Here is a 16,244-nt window from a genome sequence, read left to right as displayed (position 1 = left end):
GCAGGCCAGAAGAGGGCACCAGATCTCATGATAGATGGTTGTGAGCCACCACGTGGTTGCTGGGAATTGAACTCAGGGCCTCTGGAAGAGCAGCCAGTGCTCTTAACCTCTGAGCCATCTCTCCAGCCCCACGTAATTATTTTTTTTTAAAAAAAATTTATTTAGATTTATTTATTTTATTGTGTATACAGTGTTCTGTCTGCATGTCTGCCTGCAGGCCAGAAGGGGGCACCAAATCTCATTACGGATGGTTGTGATCATGTGGGTGCTGGGAATTGAACTCAGGACCTCTGGAAGAACAGCCGGTGCTCTTAACTGCTGAGCCATCTCTCCAGTCCCATAATTAATTTTTTTTTTAACCAAAGTTTTTGTTATAACCCAGATTCGCCAAATGGTTTGTTGTGGTGTTTGAGACCCCTGGGAAAAAGACCACAGACCCAATCCAAATTCTAATTAAAAGATTTATTGATTCGATGTTAACAGGCTAACAGCCTTAGAGCCAAGTCTCAGGCATGACATGAAGGAGAGGTATGGAGAAGGATTCTTAAAGGCAAAAACCACAAGAAGACCATAAATATCTATGCAAGGAAGCAAAAAATGGTTTGTTGTGCCAAGTTAAGTGGCCAAGGCAAACCAAACAATCCTCGGGTGTCTGCATAAATAGGTTACAGAAGCCAAAAACTAGCTGTATTCTTCTCATAACAAGGCAGATGGTTATGACTGCAGATGTTTCTGGATGGGGGTCATTAAATCAGTGTTTTCTGGGAACTCATTTTCCTGGAATTTTAAGTCTAGGACAAACAGTCATTAGGTACCAAGATGGAGGCCTAGCAACACAGTGGAATTTCTCTGGTCTGGCTTTGCAGTTAGAGCTAAACAAAGTTAGCAAAGATACGAGTAATTAGATATACATCTTTAAGTCAGTTTTGTTAAGTCTTAATCGTCAAAGATATATCAACCTTAAGTCCCATTCTCCATAGACCTTGTATAACCTAGAACTGTGAGTTGGCTGGCTTTACGCTTTCATGGTTTTCTCTTCATCTATTATTTTTCATTCTTAGGATGAAATCTTATTTTTATCATGTAAAATCCACTGTTATCCAAAATGTTCCTTTTAACTCAAAATAAAACCTCATAATTTATACCTTTTAAAATGTTTTTCCTCATACTTACTGTCTGTTTTATTTTTTAACTATTTCTCTATATAATAATTGAGCCCAAATAACATAATGGCATGTTGTAGCAAATTAAGATTATCTGTACACATATTATAGTGGGTTACTAAACTATAGTTATGCCATCTTGTAAAAATATTACTAAGAATAATTGCTAAAACTATTGGGAAAACTGGTCTTTGATCATTTAGCCAGGCCATACACTTCTATATAATGTTTCTCTGATCTAAAGGTTATGAGACCTGCCAGACCACTTAACTGCTGAACATCCAGAATTGGAACCCCAAGGGGAAGATCTTGTGTCTTGTCTATGTCCTACTCCAAATATGTGCGCGCGCGCACGTGTGTGTGTGTGTGTGTGTGTGTGTGTGTGTGTGTGTGTGTGTGTGTGTAAAATGGGAAAGAGGGAAGAAAACATTATTTACCAACTAAAATCATCTCCTTTTGCTTCTGGATGTTACCATAAGTTCTTGTATCATAAACTGGCTTCATATATATATATATGAGAGTCAACACAGTTAAGTTATCAGCCTTTAGCCCTTCATGAATGTGAACCAACGATTTGATTCATTGGAGACAGAGCCAGTGGGAAATATAACAGCTGAGTCTGTTAAGACATTCCAAGGAATTTTAAAACCATTAAACTATTCCAGGAAATGCAAAAGACCCGGATGTTAGCTCATGCCTGGAATAGTGCAAGTCTGCAAGAATGAAATAATTGTGGTTTTTGCCTTTAAAAGCTGCAATCCTGAATCTGACCAAGAGGTCTGTGGTCAGCTGCAGCTTAAATAAAATTTGGCTAGTTGAAACTTGATAGGGTCTTTTGGTGTTCTTGAACTTAATAGGTTTTCTGTACCCTGATAATAGGTTTCTCCACAGATGCAGTAAGGCAGATCAAGTCGAATTAAAAAGTAAAAGACCAGGTTTATTCTGAGCAAAGCAGCTCCTGGGTGACTCCCCCAGCCTCTCTAGATCGAGGCTAAGGAAGGGGCAGGAAAAAAAATCACGTGGCCAATCTCAAGGAGGGAGTTTAAAGACCCTGTAGGCACAGAGAGATGATGTGTCCTCCACAAGCTAGGTTTATGCCCAATTATAGTGCTTTAGGCGGGGATTGGACCATTGGCAACTTCAGGCGAGGAGCTGCCAGCCGCCATGAATTGGATCTGGGCTTTTTGGTGGCTTCCATTGGAGATTCTCTGAGAGGGCAGAGTTTGGAGAGAGAGAGAGAGAGAGAGAGAGAGAGAGAGAGAGAGAGAGAGAGAGAGAGAGAGAGAGAGAGAGAGAGAAACAGGGACAACCTGGAAGTCCCAGCAAACAGAACTCTGCAACAATACTTTTAGTTATCAAGCTTTCTTGTTGCAAGTTTAAAACTTTTTTTTTCCTTTGCTTGGAATTTTACAGTTCTTTTTTTTTTTTTTTTCATCTCCAACCCCATGATCTTACAGATCCTTATAGGAAGAAAGTTTACATTTCAGCAAGAGTTTCAAAGCTATTGATGATCTTGAATGGGGGAATGTTCTTTGCAATCAAAAGCCAAGACGGGGAGTAAGTACTCAGAGCACCAAGGAGCTGTAATGATAGTCAGCTGTTTTTAACCCTTATCAATAACTCTCTCTTGATTAAAAAAAAAACGAATACCCTGAGATATAGTAACATCAACAAATCTACCATTTGTTGTAAGAAATTTCCTCGTTTCCTCTAAGACGGGAGAGTTAGGAAGTATCTGCGACCCCTACTCAGTACACACAACAGCTTTTCCACAGAGGCATAGGTGGACCCCACCCCCATAGCCTGTATACCTTAGCTTTCCCAGAAAACCTCGAGGCCTCATGCAATTAGGGCCTGACTGAATGCAACCAGCTGGGAGGGGTGACAGGCTGCTCGGGTGAAGGTCCGCTGACCTTGTCGCCCTTCTCTGTTTCTGAAGTAATGTTAACCTTCAACAAGGCCAACTGGGATTATTCTAAGCAGGCATAGCTGGAGCTATTAGTGAGTGATTTTAGACAGAGGGTCCTTAAAAACAAAATTCAATTACTATGTATACAGTGTTCTGCCTGCACACCAGAAGAGGGCACCAGATCTCATCATAGATGGTTGTGAGTCACCATGTGGTTGCTGGGAATTGAACTCATGACCTCTGGAAGAGCAGCCGGTGCTCTGAACCCCTAAGCCATCTCTCCAACCCGAACAGAGGGTCTTTTAAAACATTTTTTAAAATCCTTTTTGTGTTTGAGCATCTCAAGCTGTTTTTAAGGGTGCAGTCCCTCTCCTCTCTCCCTCTCCCCCTCTCCCCTCTCCCCTCTCCCTCTCCCTCTCCCTCTCCCTCTCCTCCTCTCCCCTCTCTCTCCTCTCCTCCCCTCTCCCCTCTCCCTCTCCCTCTCCCTCTCCCCTCTCCCTCTCTCCCTCTCCCTCTCCCTCTCCTCTCCCTCTCTCCCTCTCCCTCTCCCCTCTCCCCTCTCCCCTCTCCCCTCTCCCTCTCCCTCTCCCTCTCCCCTCTCCCTCTCCCCTCTCCCTCTCCCTCTCCCTCTCCCCCTCTCCCTCTCCCCTCTCCCTCTCCCTCTCCCCTCTCCCTCTCCCTCTCCCTCTCCCCTCTCCCTCTCCCCTCCTCTCCCTCTCCCTCTCCCTCTCCCTCTCCTCTCCCCTCTCCCTCTCCCCTCTCCCTCTCCCCTCTCCCTCTCCCCTCTCCCTCTCCCTCTCCCCTCTCCCTCTCCCTCTCCCTCTCCCTCTCTCCCCTCTCCCTCTCCCTCCTCTCCCTCTCCCTCTCCCTCTCCTCCTCTCCCTCTCCCTCTCCTCTCCCTCTCCCTCTCCCTCTCCCCTCTCCCTCTCCCTCTCCCTCTCCCTCTCCCTCTCCCCTCTCCCTCTCCCCTCTCCCTCCCCTCTCCCCTCTCCCTCTCCCTCTCCCTCCTCCCTCTCCCCTCTCCCCTCTCCCTCTCCTCTCCCTCTCCCTCCCTCTCCCTCTCCCCTCTCCCTCTCCTCTCCCTCTCCCTCTCCCTCCTCCCTCTCCCCTCTCCCCCTCCCCTCTCCCCCTCCCCTCTCCCCTCTCCCCTCTCCCTCTCCCCTCTCCCTCTCCCCCTCCCTCTCCCTCCCTCTCCCTCTCCCTCTCCCTCTCCCCTCTCCCTCTCCCCTCTCCCTCTCCCTCTCCCTCTCCCTCTCCCCTCTCCCCCTCCCCTCTCCCTCTCCTCTCCCTCTCCCCTCTCCCCCTCTCCCCTCTCCCCTCTCCCTCTCCCCTCTCCCTCTCCCCTCTCCCTCTCCCCTCTCCCCCTCCCCTCTCCTCTCCCCTCTCCCTCTCCCTCTCCCTCCCCCCCCCCACCCCCCCCTCCCCACTCCCTCTAACACAGAGTCAGAGGGCCAGCCTGACTCAGAACAAGAAGGTTTGGAGGAAACACTGGGACAAACATGCCTGGGTCTGAAGTGGTGAGCCAAATCCCATCTTCAGAGCTAGCTTTTCAGTGAACACAAACAACATGTGAAGATATTTTACAAGTATTATTCCTACCCCAAAGGCACATGTTCCTCAATAACTTAAAAGTAGAAACAAAAGCAAAAGTACACAGGTTAGTGGGGCAGAATCCAAAGTGGACCACAGGCCTAGGGCACGGGAGTTCCAGGAGCAGAGGCTATCTTATCTCAATCAGAGGAAGCGGGCTTGTAGACCTCGTGGAAAGATCCCAGCATAGTTTTTAATCTCCATTTCCCCACCCCAGCAGAGCAGCCAAGGAACTTTCCCACACAGAAAAACTGGCTGCATACCTTTCCGCCACTTTAAGATGGGGTCCTGGACTCACCGGCTGGCAAGGCTGCCGAGATGCCTGGGGTCTCTGCAACAGTAAGTAAAGGAGGAGGGCTGCCCCATGCCCACACACCGCAGCTCCTGCTCCAGGGGTGCCTGCAGCCGCGAAGTGGCGAAGTGCCCAGGGCCACAGGCCATCCCGTCCCAGCTGGGGTCTCGTGGACAGAGCTCACCCGGTGAGGTTTTATGACTTGCTCCTTTAGGAGAAGGGAGCCAGGGATTGACTAGGTAAGACCCTAAATGGTGTATGCAAGGGGTGCAGTGGCAAAACCGCCAACATGATCACTCCATGGTATGGTTAAGGGAAATGTTTTTATTCTGTACGAGAGAGAAATTATCCAGTGGCATAAAGAGGAGTCCTGAGAAGAGAGACAAGAAAGCAGACTATATGACAGCCAGGGCTATCTGTGAGAGAAGGAAGAACAGCAGGTCGGGGGACTGGAAATCTTACTGTGGCAAAGAGGATAAACGGTGCCTGTGAGTAGGGACTGAGGGATCCTGGAGGCAGGGCATGGGGTTTGGTATGCAACCATGGGTGTGTCAACGGGGCCACATGTCCCTTCTGCCAGTGGCAAGGAAAATGATTCCTTTTGGCAGATGAGAACCAGCTTCATAAATTCCCGGGGGAATGCTGCGTTTTATCTAACTGCCAGAAGTCCCCCTATAGTCCAGGTTGGCTCATTTCTGGATTTATGGACTGCCTGTCACCTAACAAATGGGAGATAAGCTGCCGGGATGAGAGGGAAGTGAGGGGAGAGAGAGGGGGGGTGCCCTAGGAAGGAAAAGGGAGGGAAAGCTGGGGAAGCTGAGGATGAAAGACAGAAGCAGAAGACAGACAGGATCAGAGGATGGGATTTACTGGAACTCCAGAAAGAGGTTAGCAGCATTAGCACAGGCAGAAGGGGCAGGGGGTCGCTCCCTCAAGAGTGAGGTGCATGTCCTAGGCTGGCTTCTGGTTGCCACTAAGTCTAAGTGAGCTCGGAGAATAGACCAGCCCTCCTGTCCTCAGACAGACACCCAAATGAGACAAGATGAGACAGGTACTGTAAGCACTGTGAGAGGGCCAGGCAAATATCATGACAGCCTGCACTAATAACTCAGTTAAGAACTAGGCCTCAGTCCCTGCTTCTTGAAACTGAGCAGGCAGTTTCTGAGGAAGCCACAAACAAAGGACAATCAATCTTCAACACCTGTGACAGCAAGGACAAGGGGAACTGTGGGGGCCCACAGAGACCCCAGCTTTTTACCCACTTGCTTTTGGGTATATAAAGACTGTGAGTAATAAAACTCATGTCTGTGTATTGACCCAGAACCTCCTGAAGCTACCCCGTGTCTCTGTCTTTTTCTTCATCTAGGTTTATATTTTATAACTAGCATTTCCCAACTCCACACTCCCCTTTTCAGAACACATTCAGCAGGTTGAACTGGACTCCACAGGGAACTAACTGCATGTACCAGGCCTGAGCCACAGCAGTTCAAGGTGATAGGTGATAATCAAATGAGGACAAAGCCTGGGACTTGTCCAGGCCTGCCCCAAAATGGAAAAGCTGTAGCCCTAACCAGCCTCTGACTAGCCCTAGCCATTAGAGCCTACTAATATGATTTCCTCTTGCTGAAGCCAATCACATCTGAGATGACCTAACTGCCCTAGGAACTCCCCTTAGCTGTGCTTAAAAGGAACCCTTGAGCTTCTCTTGGGGTCATCACCATTTTGTCTTTGTGTAGGATGGGTGGCCCCAGCATGCTGGTATCATAAACGTTCTTGTTGATTGCATACATGGATGGTGGTCTTTTGTGGGACTTCTCCAGGACCATAACAATTGCAGTTCAGATGGGAAGGTATCCTGCTAGTTGGGAGCCAAGGAATACTGAAAAGTCACTGTAAGCTTAGCTGCTTACAGCCCTGCTCCAGAGAAAGATTTCCCCAATGTAACAACTCTGCCCAGGCAGAGGAGGGTTTCCTCAGGGAAGTTGTTACAGCTCTGCTCCTCTAGGAAAATGTTTCCCCAGCGAAAGTGGCAAAAGCTCTGTTCAGTTTCCCTGGAGTTTAACAACTTGGCTCCACTGGGGGAAGTTTTCCCCAGCAAAAGCATTGCAATTCTGCTCTGCTCCCCTCCTGCTCCAGCAAAAGTTGTTACAGCTGGGCTTCATTCTGGCAAAATGTCACACTGCACAACAAACCTCACTCGAGAGATTTACTGGGAAGGAAGACTCCAGGAGGGTGGCTGCCTTGGGTGAGAAACAGCAGCAAACTGAACAGGGTACAGACCTTATATAGGATTTCTTGGGGGTGGGGGCAGAGCTTTCTAGGGTGGCTTGGGATTGGTGGATTTTGGTGGTTTGACTGTGGGCAAGCTCAGGGATTGGTGGCATTTTGTGCTCAGAGGTTGGTAGCATTTCCGAGCTCAGGAACCTCAGGGATTGGTGGGATTCTGCAGGCTGACTCTGTGCCAAGCTTGGTGATTGGTGTGATTTCAAGCCCTGGTCTGGAGGTCAAGTCAGGGTCAGGGTGTTTTTCCTTGGACCTTTTTACCCTCCAGATACCACCAACAAAAATGACTCTCCAGGCAGGACCTGCACAGAATTCATTCAGTCACTCACCCAACGATTTTGCTAGCCCTGCACTCAAAACCCAGGTCTCCCATATAGTCATGGAAAGAAGAATCAGAAAACCAGGTTCTCTGCTACTGGAGTCCCACTTTAATAAGAGAGGACAAGGGAAGGCTCCTCAAGAGGTTTACGAAGCAGATGCAGAGATCCACAGCTAGGCACTGGGCTGAGCACCTGGAGTCCAGTCAAAGAGAGGGAGGAGCCGGGCAGTGGTGGCGCACGCCTTTAATCCCAGCACTCGGGAGGCAGAGCCAGAAGGATCTCTGTGAGTTCGAGGCCAGCCTGGGCTACCAAGTGAGTCCCAGGAAAGGCGCAAAGCTACACAGAGAAACCCTGTCTCGAAAAATTAAAAAAAAAAAAAAAAAGAGAGGGAGGAGGGATTGTATGGGGGTGGGGAGGTCAAGATCATGATGGGGACACCTACAGAGACAGCTGACCGGAGCTAGTTGGAACTCAGGGACTCTGGACTGACAGCTGGGAAACCTGCAGGGCACTGAACTAGGACCTCTGAATGTGAGTGACAGTTGTGTGGCGTGGTGTTTGTGGGGGCCCTGGCAGGAGGACCAGGATTTATCCCAGGTGCATGAGCTGGCTTTTTGGAGCCCATTCCCTATGGTGGGATGCCTTGCTCAGCCTTGATGAAGAGGGGAGGGGCTTGGGCCTGCCTCAATCTGATTGTGCCAGACTTTGTTGACTCCCCATGGGAGACCTTATTCTCTCTGAGGAGGGGGGCGGGGAGAGGGGGGGGAGTGGGAACTGTGGTTGGTATGTAAAATGGAAAAAAAAATGAAAATAAAATAAAGAAGCTTATCCCTCTTAACCAGAACTGAATTTAGTATACAGCCTTCCTTCCTAGGAGTATCAGAAGGACCTGATCCACTTTAGTGGGAACGTGGCATTTACTCTAGACCTCTCTGGGCTCAGGGGGAGGCATGTGACCCTGGAAAGTGTTCTGGGGTACCTCCACTGTAACCTCCCCATTGTCCAGGCAGGCCTGAAGGAAGACTGAGTCCTGTATGCATGGGGTAATAACACTGGGAACCTCCATATGTTATAGTTCAGGGGGAAAGGGTTCAGATCACCACATGCATAAAGCTGAAGAGTCTTTTATTATCCAGCAACTGAGAACAGACTCTCGACACAAAGAACCCTCAGCACTGAAGCTCTGGGGTACAGCATTTATAAAGGAAAACCCCATAAAAACCAAGATGACAATGTTGTCAGATGTAGCTCAGGGAACCTGGTGCATTTATTTTGGACGAAGACATCGGTTGTTGGGGTTATACATTTATAAAAGTCTCAGATGTGTTGCTAAGGCAGACATGACTGTTCAGGGGTTAGGGGCTTGCAAAAATTACCTGAACAGACACAAAATGAAGATCAGGACAAGAAGACATTATCTTGATCACTTCAGTGTGTGTGTGTCCGTGTGTGCACATGTCCATGATCCATATCATGAAGTTAGAGGACGAACTGAGGAGTGTGTGCATTCCTTACATCATGTGAAGCCTGGGGCTCAAACTCAGACAGACTTGGCAGCAAGTGTCTTTACCAGCCGAGCTGTCTCACTGGCCCTGATTTTTAGTTAATTCTTGAATGAAAGATTAATTTTATTAAAATCCTGTTAAGTGGTTAGACTTCTAACAGAAAGGGTATCAGTATGATTAAGATTATTAGAGGTAAATAATATCATTGATGAGAGGAAAATGTAGTTGTATTTACATGTATACAGTTGGAAATGTTGAGATAGTTCATAGAATGTGAGAAAGCAGCAGTGAGTGGCTAGGAGGCCCCAGGGAGTCTTCCAGATCCAGATGCTCCTCTGGGGGCACTGTTTCACACACTCCTATCACCTTGCCACCGCTCAGTCATTCCACAAACACTTAGGGTACCTACTTGGAGCCCAAAAACTCTCATGGACAAAACACAAAGTCCTTCCCATCTTCAGCTGACAGCTAGTGAGGGAGGCAGGCACTGATAAGATCGGCAAATGAAACTCCTAGAAGATGGTTGGATACATTCTAGACAGAACAATTAAAATACAGAAAGAGAATGCAATGATGGGCATGGTGTTTTAGAGAGTCTAGGATGGCCAGAGAAAGCCTCCCAGGATTCATGGTGTTTGCAGAAAGGCCTGAGGGGAAGGAGGAGGGGGTCATTTGGGCACAGGGCAGTAGGATGCTCTGAGCAGAGGGCAGAGCAGAGCAAGATCCTGGGGTGGGGTAGGACATAGGTTCAGGAAGCAGGCTGAACTGGCCCCTCTGGAGAGGTTGAGGGAGCAAGTGTACAAAAGTGCAAGACAGGGAGCCAGCCCGAGGGCCTGGAAGGTCCCCAAATGACTGCAGTCAATTCAAAGTACGATTGGAGTTTTGTCTTAATGTAAACTACTATTTACCTCAACCACCATCAAGCTGAGAACTTCATATGAACCCAAAAGAAACCCTGTGCCCATTAGCAGTCTCTTCTCCTTGTGGGATGGTGCTCAGTGAAGTAGCTTATTTTCTCAAAAACAGAGCTGGGACACCAGGTGGTGGCGGCACATGGCTTTAATCCCAGCACTTGGGAGGCAGAGGAAGTTGGATCTCTGTGAGTTCAAGGCCAGCCTAGTTTATACAGAGCGAGTTCCAGGACAGGCTGCAAAGCTACACAGAGAAACCCGTCTTAAAAAAAAAAAAAAAAAAAAAGAAAAAGAAAAAAGAAAAAAAGAAAGAAAGAAATAAACCCTGTCTGGGGTAGGGGGAATAGAGCTGGGATGTGGGTGTCAGTCAGAGGAAGTGTTCCTGCATCAATAGCAGGGTGCATGGGAGGGGAGCAAAATGTATACATGAGCCATACGTACCTTAGAATGGACCGCTCTATGGGGACCAGGTCCCAAGCTATAAGACTTCGAAAAGGAAGTTCTGCTGAACTCCACCTTGTATCCCAGACACTGGCTGAGGTCAAGGTCCTGTCCTAAGAACAGACTAAATAATAATGGACATTTATCCAATGGACTTTCACTGCAACAACCTTTGTGAAAGGCTGTGATGTCTTGTTCTTGACTAGAGATCAAGTCAACAGCATTGGAACCAAGGACTTCTGGTGCCAGCACCTGCAGGTTTCCTCAGGGAAGGGAATTCTTTGCAACAAACGCCTTCAAGCTGAAAGTTCAAGAATCTCAGTCCAGTCTCATGGGCCCCATTCAGTATCCACCACGGTAAAGGTGGCTCTGCTGTCCAGAAGCTTGAAAGTGAGCTGAAGGCCAGTGTGGTCCTGAAGTCTACTGGCCCCCAACAACAGTGCTGAAGCCCTGGCCCAAAATGTTCTAACAGGTCATGCAATTGGACCCTCAGGTTGGGACTAGTTGGGCTTTCACTGAAAGAAGAGGATGAGGGACCATGGGACCCACTCCCCAGAGGGTATCTCTATTTTCTCCAGGACAGGGGTTAGTGGCTTCCTCCTGCCTTCTGAGCAAGAGCTGGGCTTCCTGGCTCTTCTGTGTCATTCTTGTCTTCTGACAAGGACAGAATTCTGGCCTCAGTGTCCAAGTCACCTAGAAAAGGTACAGAGACATCAGAATCTCTATACATCAAAGTCCCACCTCAAAGCCACCCAGAAGAGCAGCTCTGCTAGCTCTGGGACAGCAGATGACATCCACAGTGTCAGAGCCATCACAGACAGCACTTCTTCACATGGGTCCACTGTCCAGAAATAGGAGTGTCTCCTGAAAAGACGCTCCTTCCCTCGTGTGTCCACTGTCCAGACCCATGGGAGCTTGCTAAAAAAACACGCTCCTTCCCAAGGGATATCAGAGCTCCCTTTGAGGAGTAGGTAGCTCTAGAGAAGCTGCTTGGGAACACCAGCAAGAGGAATGGTACCCTTCAGATCAAGAAGCAATGGCTCAGTCCAAAGTCCTTCCACTCAGAGGGTAAACTGAGGCATGGAGAAAGAAGGGTGGATCATACACCAGGAAGCCCTCATCCTTCTGCCAGGAAACCCGGGGTCAAGGGACAGAACCCTGCAGGTTACCTGGAACCTGCTCTAGAAGGGGGGAGGAGTCAGAAGGCCGCAAGGGAAGCATGGAAACCCGGAAGAGAGGAGGGGGCAAGTCTCTAGGAGCACCCACAAGCCTGGGAGGGAATGTGGTCTTCCAATCTAGTTAAGCAGGCAGCTTAACTCTGGGGCTCAGATTCCCAGCAGCAGATATCCCAAGGAAAGGGACCTGATCTCTCTGGGCCCCAAGACAGGGTAAAGGGGGCATAAAGAGAGGATTGGCTGAGGCCCTGAGTGACCCTGAGCTACCCACACTCAGTAGGGCACTAATACTGGCATTTCAGCTTAACCAAAGGAAAATGTGGGGTCAGGAATATGGGTCAGCCAGACCCCAAGTTTCCTGGCAGTACTTTACCTGTGAGCTTCTCCATTATGAACTAGGAGAACCAACCCCATGGCAAATCACCCTGGGGGTAGGGGGATATCAGATTATGGCACCCCAGAAAAGGTTAGGCAGAGGCTAGGTGGTTGGAATGTGGGCCTGCAGGCAGCAAAGACTGTAGAAAGGGCTGAGGGTCCCTGACCCAATTCACCAGCACAGAAAAGGCCATGCCACGTCAGCAACTCCTGGCTGAGTAAGTTTGAGTTTCCCCACCACAGAGTATTGCAGTATTTGTGTGTCCTCTAGGACATTAAAGTAACAAATTAAATTTAAAACCAACTGGAAGGCTAGGTTTGGTGGCCACATATGTATCTTCCCAGTCCTAGAGATGCAGGAACACCATAAGTCTGAGGCTAGTCTGCGTTATTTAGTGAGACTCTATAGAAAAGTGGAGAAGGTAGAAAGTGCAGATGGAGAGCCAGAACAATGCATCCTTGTAAGGAAAAGAAACACAAAGAATCCTCTAAGTCAGGACAACATTCCCTTGCATACACGGCCAGGAGACAGGAGAGGCATGCATGCATTCAGACAACAGTGTTTGTGGGAAGGAGGATGTGGCCCTGTCACATCCTGAGCAGGTGAACAGGGATGCTCTCCCAGGCCTGGAGAGACTGCATGCAGGAAGGAAGCGGAGAACAAACCTGAACCCTGTGGACAGTGATGAGGACACAGAGGGAGGCTCTGGGACCACCAGGCAGAGTGCAGTGGGTTATTTGGGGCTGGGGCTAAGACGCAGGGAAGCAGGGAAGAGAAAAGCTCAGATGGATCTGACAGCCCTGCCAAAGGCCCAGGAAGAAGCCTACCCAAGACCCAGATGCTTAGAGTCAGGAGGGTGAGAGGAGCTGAAATGTCCAGGAAACCTAACCCTTGTCCAGTTTAGGATCTCAGAATCACTCAGCCCTTCCTTTATCCAGTCACCTAATCCGCACACCTGTTATCATTTCACAAATAGCTCTAGTGTCTATAGGGCTGCCCCATGCTCACCAAGCTGGTGGCAAACCCACTGATAGCACTGCGGCCCAGCAGGTCAAGGTGGCTGTTCAGCAGCTGACGCGGTGACAGCAGTTTCACCACGTGGGAGATGCAGTCATGCAGAGTGCATTCCCGAAGCTCGTACCTTCCGTAGAATGGTGGACAAGCTCCACAGGGTGCCTGTGCAGAAACTGTTGGCAGTCTCCTAAGGAGCTGCTCTTGCCCCAGGTGAACGGGCACTCACACCACATCTGTATGTGGGAGAGGTGCACTCTCTGGTGCACACGAACCCGTGCAGCTGGGACAGCAGTTTGCCAGGTAGTCCCACACGCTGGCCGTCTGGATGTACAGACTGGTTCTATAGCTCACTGTTTCAAGCCATGCTGCAGCGTCTCTGTCGACAGTGAGCCACAGCTGGAATTAGAGAAGGATGGGCGCATCTCCCAGTAGTGCCCAACACAGCATCACCACGTCAAGGGCACTGAGGGGCTAGGAGAGAAGAGGATGCAAGTGGCACTTTATATTAAAAGTTTTGGTGCTGCCAGGCGGTGGTGGTGCACACCTTTAATCCCAGCACTCGGGAGGCAGAGCCAGGCGGATCTCTGCGAGTTTGAGCCCAGCCTGGACTACAAGAGTGAGTTCCAGGAAGGGCACCAAAGCTACACAGAGAAACCCTGTCTTGAAAAACAACAACAGCAACAACAACAAAGGAAGATGTAGCTGGAGTTTTCCTGCCTTTCCCACAGTCAGGACAAATCTCTGTCACCCGCCAGTCCCACAGCCGCTCACACCCAACCAAGTAAACACAGAGACTTATATTGCATACAAACTGTATGGCCATGGCAGGCTTCTTGCTAACTGTTCTTATAGCTTAAGTTAGCCCATTTCTATAAATCTATACCCTGCCACGAGGCTCGTGGCTTACGAATACTTTACATCTTCCTTGTCCTAGCGGCTGCTGCAGGCAGTGACTCCTTCTGCCTTCCTGTTCTTTTATTTCTCCTCTCTGTTAGTCCTGCCTATACTTCCTGCCTAGCCACAGCCAATCAGATTTTATTTATTGACCAATCAGAGCAACTTGCCATACAGACCATCCCCCAGCACAGATAAGTGCAGACCATCTCAGATACCTGTACTCAGGCCCGTGGTCCTAATCATCCTCTATGCGGACCTGCTGGGTAAAGCCATGAGGAACCTGAAAACGGGCTCCCACAGGACATACAGAACATCCCACAGCAGGAAGAAAAAGAAAAAAAAAGTTTTGGTGCCACCTCCAGGATTTTGGGGAAGGCATGAGGAACAGTTACTTCTTGTCTTCCCATACACCATGAGGGGGTCCATCAGGGGCTTCTCCTGTGTTCGGGGAAAGTTTCTGCTGGTTTTATTCTTTTTCTGTGTCTTGTCTCAGGCTGGGAACATCCCTTCTTAGGGCACTGAGCTCTTCCCTCTTGGGGCAGTTCTCCTGCTTGAACAGCTGGTCACTGCAGCCTTCACATCTGCTCCCCAGTAAAAGGACCAAAGCAGATGGTGTTCTGAGTCTCACATGACTGTCTTTCTAAGACTGTTCCTGAGAAGTGCTCAGTTATTTCTTCTCACCACTGGGCTTACGTCTGTGGGAGCAGCTTTTTGAGGGACTCAAATAGGGCTAGGACTCATGAGAAAGGGACAAGGTACTGGGACAGAGACATAGCAGATGAATGAAGAGCTATTAATAAAACACTCAGTTCTGAGGCTGGGGAATCATAACAGAGGTTTAGGTCAGGTCAGGTGGGCAATGAGGCCAGGGACACAGGTCAGGAGCAAGTAGCAGGTGAAAAAGATTTCAAAGCCTCCCTGAACTGCAAGGCATAGAACTCAGTGCCAAAATGAGGGGGCAGGGCTCTAGGTAAGAGGTAATTAGCAAAAGTGTGACTGAAGGATGTGGCCAGGCAGGTGGGATCTTGATGCTCTAGGCAGGACACACAGGACAGACTCAATGCATGGACAATGAGAGAATGTGGTCATCTCATCTGGTGATGAGCAAAGACTATGACGTTACTGAAGAGGCTCCTGGGAAGACAACTGGAGGAAAGAATACTTACTTAGCCTACAAACTAGTGCTTACAGAAGGGGAGAAAGAGCTCAGAGCTCTCTTGAGTAGAACACACAGACCTCGGAGGACAGACTTCCCGAGCAGTCATAACAATGTGGTAGTGGAAGATGGGGTAGCGAAGTGAGGCTTGGACATGTGTGAGTCTGTGGCCCAAGAGTTCCAAGGAGAGGTGATGTCCAAGTGTCCCGGCCTTTTAGCCCTGTGAATGTCTACCATAGTCATAGGGAGGACTGCAAGGCTCACCCTCTGCACCTGGAGTACTCATGCTAGAATACTTGAAAAGCAGCACAAAACCCCATCAAAAGCCCGTATCTCTCATCACTCACTAGGTCTGAGGCTCCCAGATGGCCAGACAGACCTCTAACTCCCTTGCCTGGCACCCTTCACATTTCTCGAGAGTGAAGAAGCGAGGTGAACGTTGTAAGTTCTGTGCTCCCCTCCCAGGACACGGCAGCTGCCGCAGAGGGCACAGACAAGGTCACTCTGTCTTTGCCCCAGGGGTGCCCATTAGGTCAGGACGGGCAGGCTAGAGGAACAGGAAGGACCAGAAGGAGCTCTCTTGTTTGGCACTGATGGGCCCGCACTCTAAGACCTGTCTCCTCGGGTTTGTGCTGCTGCCCATGAGAAAACTGTGCTGAACAAGCCTTTTTGGTCACAATTCATGATACCTTGATGTACTAAGCACAAACAAAAGTCTGAAGGTTTGGAGGTGGCAGACACAAGAGGGGGCACATGTTCTGGCAAAGATCCCATTTGAATGGCGGGGCCTCCAGCACGCACGGCAGCGTCCACAGCCAGCACTGCTCACCCTAGTGCATTGAAAGGAAAAGCATGCGCACCCACACACTTCTCAACCCCTTCTCTGCTCCCTCGGCCTCTGGAGCACAAGGTGTGACCTGGCTGCTCCTGGTCCCACTCACTGCATCCCACAGGGATGCTTTGACTTTACCCCATTCTCCTCCCTCCTCTTCAGGGTCCTTAGATCCCAACGTCCCATAACTGATATATTTGTCAAAAAGAAGAGACACTGGCTCCATCATTCCTGCCTGTGCCAGGTGAAGCCACACTGGATCTCACAAGATCCACTTCAGGTTCCCTCTGGTTCATAAACTCTCAACGGAGTTTTCATATTACCAACATACAACAGTTAAAAAACCAGGTATTTCATGACCGCCTGTAAATCTCAGCTCC

This window comes from Peromyscus maniculatus, chromosome 7 (assembly GCF_049852395.1).
Source record: "Peromyscus maniculatus bairdii isolate BWxNUB_F1_BW_parent chromosome 7, HU_Pman_BW_mat_3.1, whole genome shotgun sequence".
NCBI classification, from domain to species: Eukaryota; Metazoa; Chordata; class Mammalia; order Rodentia; family Cricetidae; genus Peromyscus; species Peromyscus maniculatus.
This window is presented reverse-complemented; position numbering follows the sequence as displayed.